Source organism: Anticarsia gemmatalis, chromosome 17, assembly GCF_050436995.1.
Source record: "Anticarsia gemmatalis isolate Benzon Research Colony breed Stoneville strain chromosome 17, ilAntGemm2 primary, whole genome shotgun sequence".
In the NCBI taxonomy this organism is placed as follows: domain Eukaryota; kingdom Metazoa; phylum Arthropoda; class Insecta; order Lepidoptera; family Erebidae; genus Anticarsia; species Anticarsia gemmatalis.
The window spans coordinates 4,873,761-4,896,457 of NC_134761.1; the positions used below are offsets into that span (position 1 = coordinate 4,873,761).

Below are 22,697 nucleotides of genomic sequence, written 5' to 3' on the forward strand. Positions count from 1 at the left end.
ATTTACACGACACTGGCCCCAAAACACCTCTCCCTTTATGGCCAGACATTTCGGGGAACCGCGATTTATTCGTCTGGCTGTAGATAGATTGTTATCTGACTACATTCAAGTTTTATTCGCATTCAAATTGATGTATGTATATTTGATGCCACGCCAGATATTAGTTAAATTGAAAAAGCCTGCGGGAAAATTCATTTACAAAGATAAAACCCGTGAATTAACAGCAAAAAAGTGGTAACAATATTTTTAAAGTATTTTTATTTATGCAGGATATAGGGAGCACTTGTGTTAAATACTTTTGCATTGAATAACTACAAGTTATGCGGTTTAAGTGTCAATAAGTTTCAGATATGCCAACGATATGAAGGCAAAAAATCGCGAAGTAAAAGTGAAAAGGTTCAGTAGGCCTTATATGGCATCCACATTTGTACTACGTTAAATAAAGCACATATAACGCATAAGTACAAATTGGGGAGGCATTTAGTTCCCCCAGTACAATGGCCGTCTAGACAAGACCGTGAACCCTGGATAGGTGCTACACAGACACTGATTTACATATTGAATCACAGGGATTATGTTGGATTTTGAGACATGTGTTAGAACATACAAAAGCCTACATGTAGGAATACTCTTTATCTTATAAAACCATTAGTAAACAATGGACAACGATAATAACAATAAATGTTTCTTTTCATAGGGCGATAATTGCAGATTTAACAATTGTTTAATTTTCCTCATAACTTCAATAATATATTAATCAGTAACAATAAAACTAAGAGGAAAACCACAAATTGAAATGTTTGGATATGGCTTAAAACAACTTAAATAGCAGGAAATTAACCAGAATATTGTATAATTTTGATTTGCAATTACATTACCATCAAGTGCACTGATTAAATTGAATTGCCAATTTTGGAATGAAAATGTAATTGATGAACAATTTAATTGGTAATGGTCATCGGCAAAATTATGAATGCAGATATGCACAGATTAATAACCATTCGTGGAACTCGGTATATGAGAATTATAGTAAAATATGCTTAAATATAACAGGTCCGACGGTCTGGCGGCATACTGCAGATGCAGATACACTGGAAGCTACGGTCAGATGTCGTTAAACTGATTTACGGGAGTCTTTTATTAAACAATACCGGACTTTTATGTTTAAAATCATAAGCACTGCAGATTTCACGTTATGTGAAACAATAAAAAGCTCTTAAAATACTCTGTAGCAATTTTATGCACTATTTTCAGTGAAAAGCTGAGGAAAAATATTTAAATAGGTTTTGATTTCGTGCGCCTTTCATTTATGTTTAATAGAAGTAGTGCAGTATAAAAACAAATTGAGGGAAATATCAGCTAAGCAATTAGATTAGCTAGAATTGTCACATCACTTTGCGTTTTATTGTGACCTGAATTAATATAGAGCACTCATATTAAGTACATGGTTTTAATTGATACCCACGAGAATATAGTTGCATATGACTGATATACTGATCATGATATACTGTTTCAATAAAAGCTTTCAATTATTATTCAAAAGTTAAATGGATTTCCATAATAATGCGAGCACACATATTGTGATTGTGTATGTAAATTGATAAAGGCGAAGGTAATTCCATTGTTCGATATAGTATCAAGTAAAAACCAACGGTGACTTTAGTACTGACTTCTAACTTAAGTCCATCGAATTCAGTTTGAGTCGTCAGAGGACCAAGTTTGGTTAGTTTCGAGTGCTCGACATACACCTGACCTACATGACTTTTATATTCACGCCAAAATAAAAAATGAACAAGAAAGAGCAATTAACGGACTAAGGTAAGTCGTTTAAACTAAAGGCTTGAATAAAGAAAGTATATCGACTGAAAATTATTCCAATAATACTCACTTGTTTAAATTAAAGCCGCGACGGACGGCGTTTCAGGAACTTTTTTGACCTGCAAAGATAAGAAACGGCATTATGTAAATGAGATCTTTGAAATTAACAAGTAAATTTATAGCAGTCTTTGAATGAAATTAATAAATCTCGAGGTTGGCAGATTTTAATTTATATCGCGAGGATGTTACCCTCGTTATCGAATACTTGAAACTTGGGCAGACATGTACTTACTTCTTAAGTTTAGGATCAGGGCTTCGGAGAACTTTACGAGCTCGGGATTTAAAATTTGGAGCGGTTTGTTATTACTATGGAAATTGTTGAGTTTAGAGAGTACACCACGATTTAGATAGTATCAGATAAGCGGTTAGTTGCAGCTGCGTGCGGATAATAATATATTGCTATTACAAATTCGCTTGCCAAGTGGTCTGGCAGCAGTGTATATTATGGTGTACACACATGAGGCCGATACCCCGTACCGGTAACATTAACACCTACAGGCTCCATGGTTCTATTTTTACGTATATCAACAAGTATTGTGTCATGGCATGGATTGCTAGCTTCGAACAAAGCAAAGCTTTGTTTAACACTGCAAATAGCATTTAGCACCAGTCCGAGGCTCTATTACAAGTTTGTTGGACAGTCGACTTCGCAGCGTTGCATCCGTTGCCTGCCAACTTTACCCCTGCCTGACTCAATCCTGACCCAGATAGCGCGGATATACCGACCGCTACACGATGAATAAAATTATTGGAACATTGTTTTAGATAGATGCTTTCTCGATCCGTGCGGTTTTAACTTTTTATCAGAATAGATTTAAACCGCAAATAAAATTACTTGGAAAACATTTATCTAAGAGATATTGTGATGGAAACTAAGAGGTGTGTTATGTACATATGTTGAATAACCTTCTGATATAAGTTCACATAGTACTCTGATACAAGCAAGAAGGATTGGGTAAAAGTAACCGCTATCATAGAAAACTGTCCATTATGTGACCACTACACACAAGTTGAAACGGTTTACAGTGAACACCTGGAGGTATACATTGCCAGTGTACTGTACAATTTGTATGGAGATGCACGAGCGGTCGTCTGCAGATAACGCTCTACTATTCTAGGCACTGCAACCGGGTTCTTAATCGCCTAAATTGCACTAACACACACTGTAACCATTAGCCAAATGGCTTTAATTAACTATCACATATCTATTTAATGTCTTTATAGCCTGTCTCAGAAAACGCAATGCATTTAACAGTCACTGATAAAGTTTAAACTACTCATCCCTTTAAGGAATACGGGCGTGAGAATACTGAGTAATAATGATAGATTGCGGACCGTTAGTGGCTAAGGACTTGGCGATGAACTCATTTGTATAGGATTCGATAGCAGAATAATAAAATCTATCCATGCCTACTTTTGAACGACCAGTAGTCACCAGTTTACGGTTTAGGTCCATTTTTAGAAACATGTCATGAATAATGATGTCATCAAAATGTTACATTTATCTAATGTATAAAAAAATAAGCTATTTTATTCTCCGCAGTTGTGTCAATATCGGCGGTGATGTTGTGCAGCCGCCAACGCTACAGTACTTTTGAAATTTAACATCTGTGAACATTGTTGTATCATCTTCTACTTTAATAATCAAGAAATAAAGATGAAACTCTTTACGTATCTGACATGGATTGTCGAAAATTGGGTCAGTTAAAATTGTCTTATTGAAATATTAATAATGTTTAGGGTAACTGAACTGTTGAAAACAAGATTCGTAAGTCGTAGCTAATATTACAACATAGTTTAACATTAAAACTTTGCTGAGATACAGTTACATTAGCACAGCAATGACAAATTTCATATTTATCTTGGTCCAATGATCAAGGGACCCTATATTTGGAAACTGAAATTCTATCAAAAACTAAAAGTTATTTTTATCGGCCTACACTAAACACTATACTTCACATATCTCCTGTAGAATCTACGTGTAGATACTAAATAATTAATAAAAAAACTGTAATTAACGTATAAACGGAATACGTAAATTAGTATCGGGTGTCATGAACAGAAGGTGGGCAACAAATTAACGGCATGCACCACCCACCGCATGCATGCGAGTGCAGCGGTGGCGGATTCGTGTAACAAGTCTTATCGGCCACACCGCCGCTACCAACATTAAAAGCTCCTCGCATATTCATTCCGAAACTTTCGCAATTCCCTTTGGTTTGCACCGCCTCTAAATTTATGTAAAGCGCTTTTTACTCTTACGTTCACTGCAAACACCCGCTGTGTACTTTTGAACGAGTTAATTGCGAATATTATTCATTCGGATGCTTTCGCTTCAGGCTCTGTCCTTTGTATTACAGTTATCTTTTATCTACATAATTAGCAACCTCTCATAGTCCAACTACCGAATACACGGTACTTGTATAATAGAAGTTAGCTAAAATCGTATTTCTACCATAATGGTCTCTACGTATTATTTGTGTATCTCTCATACCTAACGTTGCACTTTTTGTCTTCTCAGGTATGCAGGTTTTTGTTACTTTTTGCTTTGTACCGTTGAGGGCAAATGTAAAGTTCGAGACAAGTTTAAGTCAAGGCCCAATGATTCAGCATGAGCTCATATCAGTTAGTATGCGTGAATCATTATTTGTATAATCACGCAAGACGCACACTTAAGCTGATGTCTTCGCCACCGACCGTAAGTCAAGGATTATTGTAAAACAGAGCATGCAATGTTCCTTAAATGTTTATAGTGTTAACATACCAGACATTCGATTATGTAAAACATTCGTGTATGATTATATTTGAAATGCCGACCAAAACTCGTAATAGCCCCTCATTAATCAAACTTCTTATGTTTACAGCTATGATAAAGATCGGAGGTCGAATCGATTCCTAAATAACAGGAACAGATGGTGTTTGACGATTTGTCAACAAAACACTGGACATTGATATAACGAATTGTCCTCATATTTGTTGCGATAACAATTTATCCAGTGAACCGATAAATCCTTACACCGGTTTAATTGGCTCGTAAATCGATAGCAGCTGTTACCGAAATGAATATAAGGGCCAATTTAAAAGAAATTGATAATAGGGGTATGTGTTAAAGTCGTTTAAACTCAGTTTATTGGTACTTCGTACTAATTAAAGTATGGCTCAATTAAATTCTGTAAGCCAGGGAATTACTATTTACTTCAATATTTTACCATCTCCGTGTAACACATTCCTGATATACATGGCCGAATACATTTATTACTCTTATATTTTATCTTGCAGAGATGAAAGCAACACTATAGCTGTAGAAAGCTGATCAGAGCTATCAATGCATTCTATATGTCAATACAGAAAAAGTGTTAGAAAACAGTGCATCATAAAGCAAACTTATTAGACCGAAGATAATTACAAATGGCTGGCCCAAATTAATATGTAGCCGATAGATGTTGCGACACTATCGATACTGTGCAGTCGTCGAGATGGCGGGAGGAGGCAGGGCAGTGATGTCATCTGGGCCGACGGTCAATTGTCGCCACGCGATGAACGCTCTTGCGCAACCTCTGTGGGCTCGCTTTACACAAACGTAAAGTATTCAGTGCCGGTGATAATCACACTATACAAACATAACATTTCTATACATAGATAAAACGGTAAATATTGAAGTTTGTTGGCCCAATGATTGTATAGATATGAGTAAGCGATAATGCGCGATAAAACGGAAATAGGTAGCCGAGACTGAACGTGGTAAACACTGCTACGCTACGGTACCGTATGCGTAACGCCCACATTGTTATACGAATCACGGTTAGACCGAAGCAACAAAAAATATAACTGCTTCGTCAGTTCGCATTCCACGTTCATCTCCCGCTTATCGGTTAGGTAAAAGGGAAATTGACACCGAATATATCTCACTGTCAGATAAGATACAAATGTATGCTGTGAATCAGCAACTTGGAGAGCATGTTCCGAATAGCGCAACTTCGTACAAGTTTGATATATGAGATTTTCGTCAATGTCGGCGTCGAGCACTAGCTGACGACTGAAGTAACAAGAACTCTGAGTAAAATTACGCGTGCTGATTGTCGGCTTGATTGACAGAATGGGAATGACTGCAAGGGAAATAGCGGGAGCTTGTAGTAAAACTGAAACAAAGACTTTGTTCAATATATCTTGCTCTCGCTGCAAAAACTGACATTGACTGGCTGATATTTGAGACTTCATCCAGTATCAAGTTTCATTTACAAATGAGTATATCGACGGACTGTATACAAATGTCACGCTCTATTTGTTGCACTCAAAATGTTAGAAGTCTCTAAGTTTTACTTTTAAAAATTATTAATTGTTATTTAAGTTTGAATGCTTTAAGTTTTTTTTTACTAAAGAAATGTCAACATGGTTTCTATTGGCTACACATAACACAGCAGGTAGAGAGGGTCTCGCTGTGCAAGCTAATCCTGTGTTGGCAGGCGGCAGGCGCGGCTTCACGCGTCGGTGGTTCTTGGTCAAATTAATCGGTGTGACTGAACTGTCATGCACTCGAGCTGGCTTGCGATTCGTCATATACAATGCACTAATCCGTACTTTACTGGTACTTTGACCTTTCCCGGTCATATGCTTTGTTAAACCGCAAAGTAGGTTTGACACGGATAATTACTGTAAATACGGTACACTTTGATCGTGCGGGACTCGTAACTAAACGTCTCTAAAGGTTATTGCCGTAATTTCATGCCCTTAGTACATACGCGTTATTTATGATTTTCGTGCAATAAACGTTACAATAATAGCCTTCAACTCGTATTAAAGTAACAGACTCGTGCAAAAAGTGGGAAACTGTGCAAGATTGGAAGAACTCGTACCGGCAAGAAAGTTTGCAGTAATGAGGGCAAGATAACAAATGTTGTTTAATGTTTTTCTCGTTCAAGGGGATAAAGTTTTTATTTAATATTCATTGCGCCCGGTCTTACTCTTGATTGTTCCTACTGAGATTTCTGCAGATTCTATTATTTCTGATAAATTTTGCACCTGGAGTACAAATTGACTGTGAATGATTGTATTCGACTGTAACTTAGTATATAGCAACTTACAATCGTTCAAACATAGATCGTGCATTCTATCAAGAAGAATAGAAGGGTGAAAGTAACCGAAATAGCTTGGACCACTCAACGTATCTGTGAAACAATTGTGCTAACCACGTAATACAGTTTTCACTGAACAGTTAGTATCAGTTAGGTTCAGAACACGCTGACACGACAACGACCGATTAACACTCATTACTAAGACCATTACGAAAGTGCATAGCGAATGATATACTATACGAGATAATGGTGGTGAGTTCACAGAGGTTAATAGGATTAGTGCGTGCTCTTTTCCATTGTATGTTGATATAAATGAATTATTTGACTTAATTAATTTGTTTTACCATGGCTTATTTGAATGTAATTTCTAATGTACGTAAAGCTATCTACCGAACGCTCCGCTCCACTAAACTTCAGAATGTCTGTGAAAGGTATAGCTGTGAGGTTTTGCTATCTTATTAACTTTTTTATTGAAATGATTGAAGTATTACAATAAAACAACACAAGTTTCATGTCTACTAAGGCCCGATACAACAGCTCGTGGAGGTCTTGCATATGATTTGTAGACGAAAACCACAAAATAATAGCATGCCAAAGCTTAATGAGTTTTTAATCATACGTAACGAATCTATAAAATGTTTTACATAGATTATATAAACCTTGAATAAAAAATAAAATGTCATTAACGCTAACGTAACTTCCACTAAAGCAGTAGTTATGTGACACGTCATAATAAATTGAACCTAATAACTATACTACCACAAAATACTAGCTAAAAAATGCTAAAGGGGTAATTTCTTTTATGATTAATTTTTACCACGATACATGTTATTAATGACAGTCGATTCCAACTTATAATTGTCACTGTTATTACTGGTCTATCATGCTTGAAGTTATCGGCATATCGAGAGGTGAGTGACTTAACGCCCCAGCAAGGGACGTGGGGGAACAACTCTCCACTGTCGACTACGACACTCGACACTTGAATTCCTTCAATTACACAAGTACAATATTTCTTCCATTTCGAAATGTTGCATATCTCTTGTCGGATTTATGGATCCGGAATCGTCTGGGGATTCGAGCGAAGGGTCTTAAAAGGTTCTGCTCCTGTAAGTTTACTTAACAATGGGTAGATTTCCATCCAGATTTTAAATGTAAGCTTTTAAGACCTTAAAGGTAAATCGGTTAATATTGAAACTACCGTCTGTATAGTGAGCAGAGCGAGTAAGTATGACAGCTACAATCCCTGTAGGAACAAGTTGTTTAGACTAAGCCGAGAATTTCACAAGTGCGTAATTAGCATGTTTGCCCCACACACTCTGTCATAATGCGCTTTATGCGCTAACTAAATTGCTGTGAGGATAACAAGGAGACATTGTTCTAGGTGAGTAGATTAATTAAAACTCTCCATATTACAGTAAGTAAGTATCTCAAGTAAGAACACGAGTGTGACGCACTTTTGTCTTCAAATATTTTCAAGACTCGTTTTTCTTTGTTAAAAGTCAGCATTCCAAATGATCAACAAACGAACGACCAATTAAAATAATAAACATGACTCTGTTAAATCGTAGTTGTGGACGGTGGCTGCCGACGAAGATAAAATGTTTGTAAGTAATAACAGCTTCAAATAAATAGAATCGTTTTGTAATTGTAACGATCGGTTTAATTGCAGAAGACTATTTCAGTTTGGAATTAAGTTGTATCTTAGTACACTCGCGTAGATATTGTGTATACAACTAATTTGCGTTTCTTTACTAATATAAAGTAGACCTACTCAAACAGTGACATTAAACAATCAGGTGTATCAGAATTTATCAAAAATAAATCAATCCAGAAATGTTTAATACGCAAGTTTACATTTCAATCAGAGAAGGCACAATCCCATCCCTATAACCGTTTAAATCATTGTCGATAAACAGATTCCAAGCGCGAAGAAATCGTGGAATCCTTTGTACCGTGTTAAGACCATGAATAAACAAACAAGGCCACCTGCTCAGAAATAAAATAGGATATGCCGGTCACAATCGATATAGAGATGCGTAGCATTCTCGTGATCTCCACACTGTACATGCTATCGATTTCACGGCCCAACTGATTGAGTTGACGTGACGTTTGCAGAAAAAACACACTCGAGCCGGTTTAGGGTCACACCGAGCCGAAATACTTTTCTACAACCGAACGATCGAAGAAATTGGGTAACGCCGTAAGTTTCTTATACTGACCGGTGAAGAAAAAGTTACACAGCTGATATATATAATTACGCGACTGCATTCAGGCAACTAATGAAAATAGCGACATGTACATATGTTTATAGCATACCAAACCGTCGTACTTAATTATATTTATGTGTTCAGTTTTCTTTTCAAGATGTATCTATAATTCTATGAGCCACCTCCGAAAACAGGGGAGGATTTGTTAAAATGAGATAACATGCTTTGTTGCTTTCAACAAAGGATAGCGAAATCGGATTTGATTTTAGGAAATTCTAAGTATTATGCGTATTTTGTTGTGCAAAAACTGTAGCAACTATGGGTGATAAAAAACGAGGAATGCTTGGAAACGGGTAAGTGAAAACGACAATCAAAAGTGAACGTCTATCATCAACAAGACTACAAGGTAGTTAATCATAGTTGTCACGGATAATTTGTAATTAATGTATTATTATCGGCGTTAATGCTTAGCCACGCGGAGCAAATAGGTGCTACTCGAACATGTTACATATGGATAGGGTGTTATGGTTTTTTTTAGAAAACTAAATAGGACCTTACGTAACTTAATGTGGAAGTGTAACAGTCCGTTACTAAGTAATTACTGCCAAACAAATGCTTAAAAAAAACTTTGTCAGATATTTAAGAATGACAGTAGATGTGTATGTATTATGCAAATATTTTTTGGATTTTACTTTAATTTTACAGTAATTAGTAACTCAATTAATAAGGTTTTTTCATGATATTGACGATATGTAAATAATTAATAAGAGCAACATAATCACTCATCAGTCTGTTGCACTAGAAGATGAATGGCTCGATGAACATTGCATGCGATTCCGGAATGTTGATGTATTACATACATAATATTAGACCATTTTCTCATAATGATTAGTTAGAAATTATAAGACTTATGCACATTCTTATCTCGGTACACGACCCTAATAAGCATCTTATATTTTTTTAAGAATACAGATATCTAATGTACGTGTATGTTATAAAAGTTGAGTATACATATATGTACGCTTTCTTAAGTAAACATACTTTCTTACTTTTCATTATTCTATGGTATGTTTTGTGTTCTTAAAATTACATCGCGTAAGCTACGTAAGGAATGCTTTATCAAATTCTACCTCCAAGGTTAACTTTCATCGTTGATATCTTTGTAAACAACATTAAACAAGATATTAAGGTGACTGGGTGAAAACGTTCATCACGTAATTGTTACGGGGCTGTAAAATTGAAAAGGGGATTGGCGTGGGGGCTTTAAAACACCCTAATGTAATTGGAATAGATTGAATACAGTGCAGTTCAGTAAATACGAAGCCACTGCACCCTGAAGATTGTCTGTAATCCGCTTATGAATAAATTACACTAAGCTAAAGAAGTAGATTCAATCTGCACAGTACATAACAAAGTAAGTATTATTTTGTTTGAGTTGGTTTAATGTAAAATGGAGCATTATCTCAGCAAAGGGAATTAAAAATACAGCACAAAGAACTCGTATAACGCCTAATGTTGAACAGTTAGTTACGCCTCCGTTAGTTAATTTCTCCTCCGATTTCAAATACCGAATTTTAGATGAGAGTCAATAAAGAAGTGTCGGTGAGTAACAGGAATTGTAAGTGCGACGTCTGAGCAACTGCGCCGACAGTGCGTGACGAAGTTGCGTGCCTTCTGTCGGTCGCCATGACAACCAGCAGTTTCTAACTACTAAGAATTCTACTGGCACTGGCCAACGCCGGATGGACTTGAGAGGGCAGTAAACTACAAAGGTAACAACTTAGAATATGCTATAAATATTGTGGCCGGTTGTGTTAGTGCAATGCATGGTAATTATGCTTTCATAGAGTCTTGAGTATGCAAATAATGGGGTATAATGACGCATAACGACTGACACAATGTGACACGACAGTATAATAACTATTATAGCCAAGGAAACTAGGAATAGGAAGGTGGAAATTATAACTAAGGTCTATAGAAAAAACTAACTATCGTGTAAGTTAAGTATTATGTGAAACGAATTTCACAGATCTCCATCTGGTCGATAAACATACAACGTGGAAATGGTCGTTTTCTGGATATTTTAGAAATGCCCATTTAATAAATTGCACGCTTTGAATTGACTGATCTTAATCCAAAATGAACCCGAGGCGAATGCGCGCGTTTCCCTCTCAATATATGAAATAGGGCAGCTCTCAATACGCGAATTTTATTAGGGTTGCGAATCAATAGCCCTCCTCACATATTTCAACCCCTTTTTAAAATGTTTATGACGTCCATAAATAGTGTAACGGTAATAATGTGGCATGTGATTGAAAAAATACCAATTATTTTATAAAAACGACAGAAAACCTTTATTTAAAGAAAAAAAAACACTGAAAAACATAAATGACTTTCAATAATGTAGTTCCTACATTGAAGATGTGAGATTAAATATTATCTGTTTAGTAAGAAACGATAAGCACCTGTAGTTAGTTACCTATCATAGTAGTGTATAATTGACAAGTTATACCTTGAACCGGTGTGAGCCAAGTTCCAAAAGTGGCAAAGGACGATCGGGTCGACAAAGAATCTTAGTTTTCGAACACTTATCACAGCAACGTTCACACAATAATACTTTTTTTAAAATAAGGGAGCACTTTTCTAACACGTTTTAAGCATACCGAGTCACATGCAAGATGAAAACTAAAGAGAGCCGGGAGCGTCGACCGGCGTGAACGACGCGAGACAACTGACTGGCGACTGTACCCGCTGAGAACCGTCAGTACAGGCCCGCCCCTCGCACCACACACTCATCAGCTGTGTCTACTTCTTATCATAAAGATTACATATTTTCACTACGATTTAATCTAAAAGAATTACACAAATATCGCACAAAGTGTGTCACTCTGTCAGTAGCGTATTTTTATCGATAACACAATTCATCATTAGTCATTTCTTAGAATTCCTAATTAAGTACTATTTTTAAAATAAAGTAGGTACCTGCTTATTGAAACTAACTTATTCGGTTTTTTAAAAGTAGTAAGCGGCTAAGCAAACGTGTGTGCGATAAGCTTTTTAAACATTAATGTATAAAACATGTAAAAGGAGCTGAATAATTCAAAAAAGCTGCCACGGAGACTGATGAAAGAAAATTATTTAGTACACATGCGACATTTTTATGAATGAGGATTTATACAAAAGTTTGAACAACAATGAGACTTTTTGTGTAATGTCTTTCTTCATTCACTTGTACAATGTGTAAAGGTTTAGTGAGGTGTTTTTTTCGTAGCCACGAGCGTTCCGCACACACTATTTTAGGGCTGGCGTCTCTTACAATGTCATCAATCACTGACAGTCGAAAGAACTCGGACCTTTGCATAAAAAAACCGATTCAGTGTCATTATGGATTTACTTTTATTTCGACGTCGTACAGCAAAACCGGGCCATGATGAAACTGTTTTCCTTTGATGTTAATATTTTACCCCAAAGGCAAACTGAATTAAATAAAGGTTATGTCTAATAAGGACTTAGGACATGATAATAGTATTGTCTTTTTATAAAAGACTTTTGTCCGATGTCAAACAATACAATAGTAAATAGACAATGAGAGAAAAAGTGATTATAACGACAGTGCAATGAATCTAAATATAAATAGAAATATTATCATTCCTCATACACTTCTCACATCACCACTCATTTTCCACAATGTGTTATAGACGGTGATTGTGCGACGATATAAATTAGCGTCTTACAAAAAATAATGCTTATTCGATATAACTTTGATGAAATCACTTCTATATTATAAGAATGCTCTGTACCTACGTCATCTTTTAACAAAAGTAAGTAAAACAATAATAACACAATAACTGTTTTTCATACAATTAACGTTGGTATTTTTACAGACTGCTAAGATGCTGTAAATATAAAAAAATAATGAGAATTAAAAGTGAAACGAGCAGTAACGAAATTTAAGGCAAAGAGAGTACAGTGTTAAATTAATTAAAGACCACCATTTTTCCTCTTCAAAGAATTAAGCGGTCTGTACAAATTTTGTATAAAAGCTCAATCCACAATGACATCGGAATCTTATTTTTTAAGAACAGGAAAAGAAAACAACGTCACGCAGCTATAGGCGGCCAACCGAATAATCAATGCTTTGATAATGAAAATGAGCATTATCGATTGGTGTTACAAAAAGTATAAAAACATACGCGCCCGAGAAGCGGTTTCCAGTAGTTATTTGGTTGAAATATACTTCAAGAGATTTCGTTAAAACTGAGACAGCTTCACGCACGATATTGCGAATGCGTCAAAAACTAAATACTTGTGTAGAGATCGCCGCATAATGCCGTAGTATGCATGTTTACGTCTTTTGAATACTGCTCTTGATGACATCTTTATGTTTTCTGCATGTTTTGCAAAATAGCAATTAGAATATAATATTAATGGTAAAGTACGTAGTCGAGTGCTGCAAAAAGCAGAATAATTAAAGAGATAATTTGACGAATACGCAATGACGGAAAAATATTAATTCCTATGTAACGCATCAAGGGAAGGGGCTGCGACGTATAATATATTCCGCGCTTGTGATTACATAAAATAACAAACGGGTCTCGGAGGCAGCTTTGAAGTGAAATTACACGGCGAGCCGGGGCGACGGAGCTTTTTCATTATCAACTTGGAAAATTTAGGCCAGACAAGAAAACGCCAACGAGACGTAGATACAGATGAATGTACTACAGAATCTTTTGAGTGGAACCGGAGAAGGCTGCGTAATTCGCAAGATTCACAAAAAGAAAACAATTATAAAAGAAAATTTTCGGAGAAGATTTTTACAAAGAAAAGTAAAAATAATTTGGAATTTTATTAGGTGAACGCAGCAGGTCGTAAATGTTGCGGTCACGAGTGGAATTACATCGTATTGTTGTCTTAGTGCGTAATCTAATAGTATTTGGTCAGGATACGCAGACTGAGCTACCAACCTTTGGTAGCACCATCGGTTCTGCTGCTCTGCACCTGTTACTGTAATCTCACACTCAGTTTACATAGCTTTGTGATGTTTTTAATTGGTATATGTAAATCAGTTGATTGTATTTATTTCATTTTAACTCGAACTAAGCGCCTGGTTAGGCTAGAAAATAAGAACAAACAGTATCTGAATGTGCTGTTTAGTGATTTACTATTCGATGTTGCTATGAATTCAAACGCAAACAGTTTAGAAATGCAGGCTTTGCAGCCTCATCATCATAACTCACTTCAAAATGCATACATGTTATAAATACATTTACATATTTCGAAGCGAGTTTAGTCCAACATGGAGCAGTGAACGCATATTGTTCGTGCTCTGACCGCAGAAACCGAATCCAGTGCCCCTTCACAACCTAGGTAACATGTTTCGTAATATCAAGTTAATCGTCGACCATAACGCTACGGTACCACGACAAGTACAATTATGTTATAAGGTATATCAAAGATCTTGTACCTATTCGGTAACGACTCAATTTTTTGTCCCGTCCGTCAAGTGTAAGAGTAAACAAAAGCTGCAATAATCATGACCGTGCTATGCCTCTAACAACAAACAGAAGTTCTACAACAATATTTGAGGTAAACTCGTTGAATATGCAAAATGTAAGCCAAGTAGAAACTCTACGTACATTTAAAATTAACTTTAAAATTTTTGAGTCAACATCGTGGGTTTAGGTGGTTAAGGTAAATAGATAATTTCAGCAGGTCAACGGGAATCGAGTCTCGAGAGTTTGCCGCTGAAATTCAATTATTAACGTCTGTTTGATAGACGGTCGACCCGCTCTGCTGAAATTCAGAGATTCCTACGAACATTTGCACACTCTCACGATAAGATTGGATTAAGTGAATAATGTTCGAGTTGACACGTCCGCCGTCCGAGCGAAGTTTCCAATAAACGAATATGGTAATAGAGATGCTACGGTAATTGTTCGTAGCTGTAAAAGCAAAGGCTTCTTTTAAAAAAAGATCAAAGGCATCACAACTTTAAATATACCTATATAATATTAATTCAGTCAGTAAGTTATATTTCGGAGAATTCATTATGTAAAACTGTACGCTTCATTCGAAAATAATGTTTATTTGAAAAACAAAAAGTATGCCTAAACTGTGAATCAATGTAGGTAGTTAAAATAAGTTTTCCAATTAGACGATAGACGTCTACAAAGTTCAAAGTTGTCTACACATAATTACAAAATAAGCACACACTGGTAGCTGCCATTTTCTTTTGATTTCCTCGTCGTATGTATTCGTTTAATTACCGCTTAACGTCTGCCTTAGTGTGATTAAAGTTTGAATAGACTTTGTATTAATAACAGAAAGTTCTTTGCCGCAGGGTAAATCAATACTCGTGCGGCAACCAAAAGCGGACGGCCTCCACGTTACAAAGTAAGAATCCGCGGCCTCCCAAAATATTGTTAGCTCATACCCGACCAATTCAAATCCGTCGTTATATTTCCAGGAATCGGAAGTCTGAACAATCATTATCGTTTGATATTAAACCAAACAATTGTTCCGAGGCTGCTTTGTTGTTTTACTGTTTATAGCAGATCCCAAATGGTTCCCTATATCTACGTATGTGGGCGATAGATTTGAATAAAAAAATCGTGGTCCAAGTGTATGCCATAAATTGTTCCGAACAATTGCAGATGGGGCACATTGTAGTCAAACAATAGACAAACACGGACTCAGCCGGCGACCCTTGGTGACGGGATGAAACTGATTTATTATACCGTAGTAAACGTTTGATGGTAATGACGTAGCGAAACTTGTATACGTTTCTAAAAATGAGGTATGTGGCAAAGCGGTATGATTAAGAATTACATGCTGACATCGATGTTCCATAGAGATAATAATAAAACAGCTTAAAAGCGATGAATGTATTTCCAAATGTAGATAGCAGCAGTAGCAGGTCAACGTCTTAAACTCGAAATAGCCCGGTACGGTCGAGCAGCCCCTGCCCCATGTCTTTCATCGCGCTTACTTAGCAATTCGTTCCGACATCTCGTTAATATGTCAACAAGGTTATCGATAAACAATATCCATGGTCTCCCACTGTAAAACCGTTTACGACCACTGCACTATTCAAATACATTTATATAATGAAGTTGTGTGTATTATCAGGTCAGCAGCCATAATAGGAGGCGCAGGTCGTCAGCCGAACAATGGCGACCTATTTTTTACAAATAGCCATTAATAAATTGACTCAACTCATTTGCCTTCAACAATATCTCGTTCACTTCACATTCCTTTCATACTCGTCTGAAAGTCCATTTGTGAAATGAGTCGCGGCCTACTGATGAAATTAATTTCAATTCAAGCGAATGGGAAGAGTTGAGTGTCGTTAGTTTTCTTTTTATAGCCTCTATCAGACCCATTGAGGCTTAAGGGGTCAAGAGTATTATGGGATTTAACATGATATTTATAAAGTAGATACGAACGGTTATAGAATCTCGGTTTTCTATGCGTAAGAAACACCTATTGTAAAGAAATATAGGTAGACATATTTTTTTTTTCATAAAAGGGCTGCTTGAAAAATCCTTGATGAACCATTTTTATTTCACAAATAAGTTTTTAGTTTCACGAAAAATATTTTCTTTTCCGGCTATCGTTTATTTCGATGTCCTTTTTGTAACATCAAATGTCGAGATGTCCGAGTAAAAAAACGTCCGTTGTATTTATTTTATCACGCTACTCCGCGTACGGGAGGTCCATTAATATTGTTTTGTCGTTTCATGTCAACATGTGTTAAATCATTTAACATGACACACATGGAATAAAGTGCTTTCACTTCCATAATTTACGCACATGTTTCAAGTGCGTATCAAACAGAGGTAAGGTATTAAGTAGATTATAAGTCAGCTTTGTAGGGGTGTAAACAAAGTCTATGCAGACGTATTAGCGGATTGAATCACTCGTGTAGCGTTCAATTTCCCCAGAGAGTTTCAGATGAGACACGACACACTGATCCGATGGCGCGTGGCTTCGATTCGAGACAATGCCATAAGCTCGATCCCTTTAGGGGAGCGCCAGACCTCGTAAGTACCGAACTTTAACGTTTGTCTTTTACGATCCTCGCTGAAAAAATACAGAGTTAAGTCTACCAAGTAGTATTTTATTCAACACTTCTTTGCCGTTTAACTTGGAGTTTCACGAAAATTATGGATATAGTTGGTTTCTTGCGGATAATCAGAAATGAATAATGAATTGATCGACACAGTACAAGCACGCTTATCAGACAGGAAACTTGTTTGAAAGGAAGTAGGTATAATTTGTGAAACTAAATTGGCTTACCTGACAAATAAGATAACAAAGGGTTTGTGCACCAACAGTGACTGGTGTACAAAAGAATGTCTGAAAAAATCTATGTCGGTTGGATGGTGGCCGTGACATATTTTTACTAGATGAGGTTAATAGGCAATTCGTCCTTCAAAAGAGATTTAATTACTATGGTATAATGTACATAAGACGTAATAAATTAGGTTTATCTAGACAGTTTGTCTATATGGCTGCGATTCATCACTGTCGCGCCACACGAGGATTCCTACCGCGCATTAGCGAAAGTGAATTGATTCTGTGCGAGACAATTACTATGAAGCAAATTACACTATCGACTGTCACACGAGATTAATACACTCACATGTCTTTAGCGTCTGGCATTACCATTTTATTACAGTCATTTAACGTTAGCATTACAAGTTAGAACCACTCAACCATTTTGTCAGTGTAATTATTACGCAAAAATAATTATATATCACACATCATAAATGTACAATATTGTATCACTCGCTAGTAAATCAATTTTAATGTAATAAATTTTGTCTAAAGACAGATAATAAGGAAATAATTTAAACTAATTGACAATCACGCATGATATATCGCAGTGAACAAGTAGCCGTATTTATATGTCTATTGACTAAGTCAAAACACGAGTAAAGGATACATAGAGTTTTCGGAGAACACGAGATTAGAAACTGTAACAAAAGGAACAATAGCCAAAGAAACATATCTAACGAAAGTTAAGCAATCCAGTACTCAAATAAACATATATTTTCTCTCCAATGGCTTAGGAGAGTTTGAAACAACCGTAGTAAAATATTTAGGAAAATAATATACACGCGGGGACACATTTTGCGTTGTTCTACCTCATTTATTGGTCCCACTGAAATTCAGTACGTTTGATATTATATTTTGTAAGTTGGAAACTTTATACTACGTGGTGCGTCTGACTCTTCTTTTATAAAAAAGAGAAAAAGATCAAAGCTTTGGTAGTATTAATATCCTTTTGAAACATAATAAAATTGATGTATCGATGCCATATCGCTGTGATATTACGAGCAGAACCGTCATACTAAAACCTATTGGATTTATTTACAAGGTAGACTGTAATAGCGACCATTTAGTAGACAATACTACTTTTAGAATAAAAGCAAGGGACCGAAAATATTTAAAATTTTAACGTAACATCATTTAAAACATTAAAATGCAGCTAAGTAGGCTGAAACGGAGATGAGCTTTCGTCTTGGTACAGGCGGGTTAAATAGATGAATATTGTATGCGTTTATTATCTGGTATTGCAGCTCGTAATCAAATAAAATACAAAAAACGTAGGATTCTACATCGTGAGCTACAAAATAGCGGCATTATTTCACTCTGAATACACCATTATACGAAAATGTTATGCTATTTATTTAAGGTATTCACACGCGTACATAATAATGATTGTGTCACTAATTATTACGAGTTCTCTTTGTTTAAGAACATTCAACGGGTTTTGCGTTTTCCATGAATCATTTTCCCTGGCAAATTGTTTCGCAAATTGGAAGGTCTCATTTCGTTGACCTTTAACATAATATGTTTAAGTGGTTCATGTAAAAGCTTTGATAATAATTAATTAATCGTAAACAGCGCCGAACTTTAAAAGGTAAAAGTAGAAGTGGACCGGGTCAAGTTGCTTATCAAGGCGTATTTAAAAAAGAAATATAAAAAGAAACATATTTTATCAAAATAATGTTCTTTTTCTATATTCAATGGCTTGTCCGCGAGCACTATGTGTGGGAAATTGTCACGTGACTTTTAAGTAAAATGCGTAATTTCTACGAATATGGAGGGAGCGGTACACGTCCTCCGCCATTCACAACCGGTTATTGTATGCAAATTAAAGGCGGGACATTTTTCAAAACGATGACTCTGGGATTAGTATTCGCTGTTTCGCGTTCGGATAACGTTAGTTGTTTCTATATGGATTAAGTGGTGAACGGCATTTTATTGCAACAAAAATGTTTGTATAGGAGAGTGGAGAGCTTTGCTCACTCTAAATAAAATACTCGTATTTTTTTCTAACAGGGATGAACACATCGACAAACAAAGAACGACTACAAATCTGTCAAAGCTGAAAATCTACCTAATAGAATATATATCAAAGTTAACCTACTCGTGAAAATAGATTGGGATGGGACGTGTATCAAGACAAAAGGCCGCTGATGAGTGGGACAGAGCATTGTTGCTGGGAATCTGGGCGTTGGAGCAATCACCGCGACCCAAATACCGGGCGAACGGACCATTTTATGTTTCAACCCATCATAGATTATCTTGACACCAATCAGTAGGATTACTAAGACAACGCATTCTGTACAACTAATTAATGCAACTATAACGTATAACGTAGCGTAGCAAGTAACACTAGTTGAAAGTCAATGACCCCCGGTTCAGTTGCTCGCGATCAAATTGATTAAGCGATATTATGATACGAGTGTTCACGCGCCTCGGCTCTGTCGATGCTCTTTAATTGCCTTAATTGTTAACCATCACAGCAGCTCCTACCAGCGCGTGCTCTTGTCAAGACATGTATTGGTATTGTTTTTCTCATTACATTGCGTGCGCTTTCAATTGATTACAAGTTACTGGGCGCAAACAGTTTCAAGCAACAACGTCCAAAATATGAATACAATGTTTATACAATGCAATGTTTAAGCGTTTATCCGATGCGAGAGCTCACTTAAAATAGCTTATGACTCACACATTACCCGCAAGTTCATTAAAGGATCAACGGTGAAAATAACTCTGTTTCGCTCTGTTTGCCGATCAAAAGTGGCATTGTGAACTAGAATTAGACGTTTAGTCACTTACTTGATCACTAACCATTAAGTCATTGTTGCGGTAAGCTCTTGCGCTTATAAATTGGTATTGTGGAATGGAAGACGGGCGTCAATATGAAACATTTATTTTTATAGACAATCATAAATATTAAAATAGCAATGGTTTCCTTATTCAGAAGGCAGTCCATAGGCGCCGACCACTCCTTAAAAGGAAGAAGCAAGGGCTTTAACGAGCAAACAGCTCGCTCTAAGGAGCGAGCCCTACCTGATAAATACAGATACCTCATTCCTTTCTAACTCTGTACTGAAACATAAGAAATCGAGACAGTCATTAGCTACTTTATTAGCATTGGACACAATACTTAGTTTTTTTTATATAACTTGTCGGGCATAGGTTTTTGGAGTGTTTTGTGATCAAATAATACTTTATGAACTTCTAACTTCCGTTGCAATAGTTTATCGTTATAATTGGTCACTATTGAGAATATATTCGATGTTATAATACCGATAAGACGTGTTGACTATTGAATTGTTTAATATAGTGTTCCATTTAGTTTAGCAAAGTCTCGAACAACTCATTATCAAAGAATTAACGGAGTGTAACCTAACAGTTTTTGTAGAGAGCTGCTAGTGCTTACTACGTTTAATAAACCCTCAAGGCCATTTTTAAATGATAATTATGTGCAGTAAACCAGTATTTTATCTGACTTATTTATAGCGAAGTGGCACGCACGATGTCCTTATCTGGATGGACGAGGCGGGTCAGGACGACTCAACGTATCAATGTCAAGTCGTCTTGTTGTTCCTTGTCCTTAACTAAGGACCGTGATTTTCCGACTCAGTATCTCACAATTTGTTTAGATTATATCTTGGTATTTTACATTAAGATTACATTTGCAAGCTAATGCAAAAACAACTCTTAGACGCGATATCGATGTCTCTCAAGGAACTATCCTTGTACCTACCTACCTTAGCTAACAATCACTTTATCTCTGACAGGCAGACTAGTGACCACAAAATGCAGATAACAAAGATGGATGACACTGTTCAATGTTATCTTTTGGACCCTTCTTAACATACTGAGATGTTTTAGTGGAAGAGATGGCACGAGTACGAGTTAACTGTTTCTTCACTTAAGAGTTCCCATAACAATAAATTTGTTCCTTAAACAACAACATAATTATCAATTTATTTTAACAACTTCCTAATACTATGAGCACATAGTCCATTGTAACACACAGACCTTCTAATTTATTCACGTGAGAGCACTGTGGGATGTAGATTCCATTTCAAAATGTAATGCGATTAAGTTTATAATCCAGACACGAGTTAACAATATGACAATTAAAGGATTTGCAGTATAAAATAAAATTCAATTCGCTACACTAATTCAGTATCGCTTTCCGGTACGACGACGGACATTGATGGATTGACGTTTGTGGATCGAACTTTAGAATGGGCATGCTCGTGCGCCGATACTCTCGCATCCGGTGTCAAAGCGGCACTCTTCTTGTTTGGCCAGACCGGATGCCGCGTAATACCTATACTGTTAATATTTACTTTTAGGTATAAGCTAAGGACGACGGAATCTTCTCGAGGTATTTATGAGTTAATTTTAGTTACATTTATAATTTTAACGAGACGTCTCCACGGCCTATGTCTGACGTGCTCGTGCACATTAGTTGGGAATGCTGTGATGCAATTTTCTTGATGACCTAAATTGTTTCTTGGAACTGTTGTGTAGAATGAAGAACTATAAATTAGACGGACCTAGGTTGTAAGAAAATAAAGTGTTTCTTTCACATTGCATCCCAGACATAGGTTTTTTACACATTCTGCGACTATCTCTATTACAAAAAAAAGTGTGCATGCATAATTTTCACATACAATATTTTGTATGCGTGATCTATGTATGGGTGAGTATGGTGGACAATAGGCTGTCTGTTAAAATAATAAAGGAAGGCACTTAATAAAAATTATTAGAAAAGTGGCTTTATTGTAACATCAACAATAGGTTATTCTAAGCGTTATACCGTGAATACAAAAGTGATTGAAGAGCTTATTTTCACGGAATTAATGGCCATCCTACTTTGTTCTTGTCTGCTTATAAGGTTCTACGAAAATCTATTTCTGATTTATGAGCTCGTGTAAAGGATATGATTAGTACATTGTGACTATTATACAGTACAAACATCATACATATATCATACAATACTCCAGGACTATGAGTTAATAGTTTGAATACTTTTCGCATAAGTTTTTAACTTACTTCTTTTGGAGTAAAAAGAAAGAGGCGTTCGTTTTTCGCGAACGATTAAACAGGAAATGTAATCTCAAACTTTGATCCCGACAAAGTTGGATATAGTGTAGTACCTTTCCGACTTTAGCCCAAGTGCCGCAGTTCCCTAAATTCGCTACTTTCTCCCGTGAAATTT

The 22,697-nt window shown here is 36.2% G+C and overlaps 1 protein-coding gene across 6 annotated transcripts in view; it reads right to left on the reverse strand.

Moving 5' to 3' along the window:
- Dg (Dystroglycan) overlaps positions 1–22,697 on the reverse strand; it is a 70,587-nt gene that overhangs the window by 23,230 nt on the left and 24,660 nt on the right. For 5 of the 6 annotated variants that reach the window (XM_076125486.1, XM_076125483.1, XM_076125485.1 and 2 more), the window contains exon 3: positions 1,889–1,937. The gene's annotated coding sequence lies outside the window, so the exon portion shown is untranslated. Of the gene's footprint in view, positions 1–1,888; positions 1,938–11,672; positions 11,907–22,697 lie in introns of those variants that run through there. The other variant, XM_076125481.1, reaches the window with a different exon arrangement.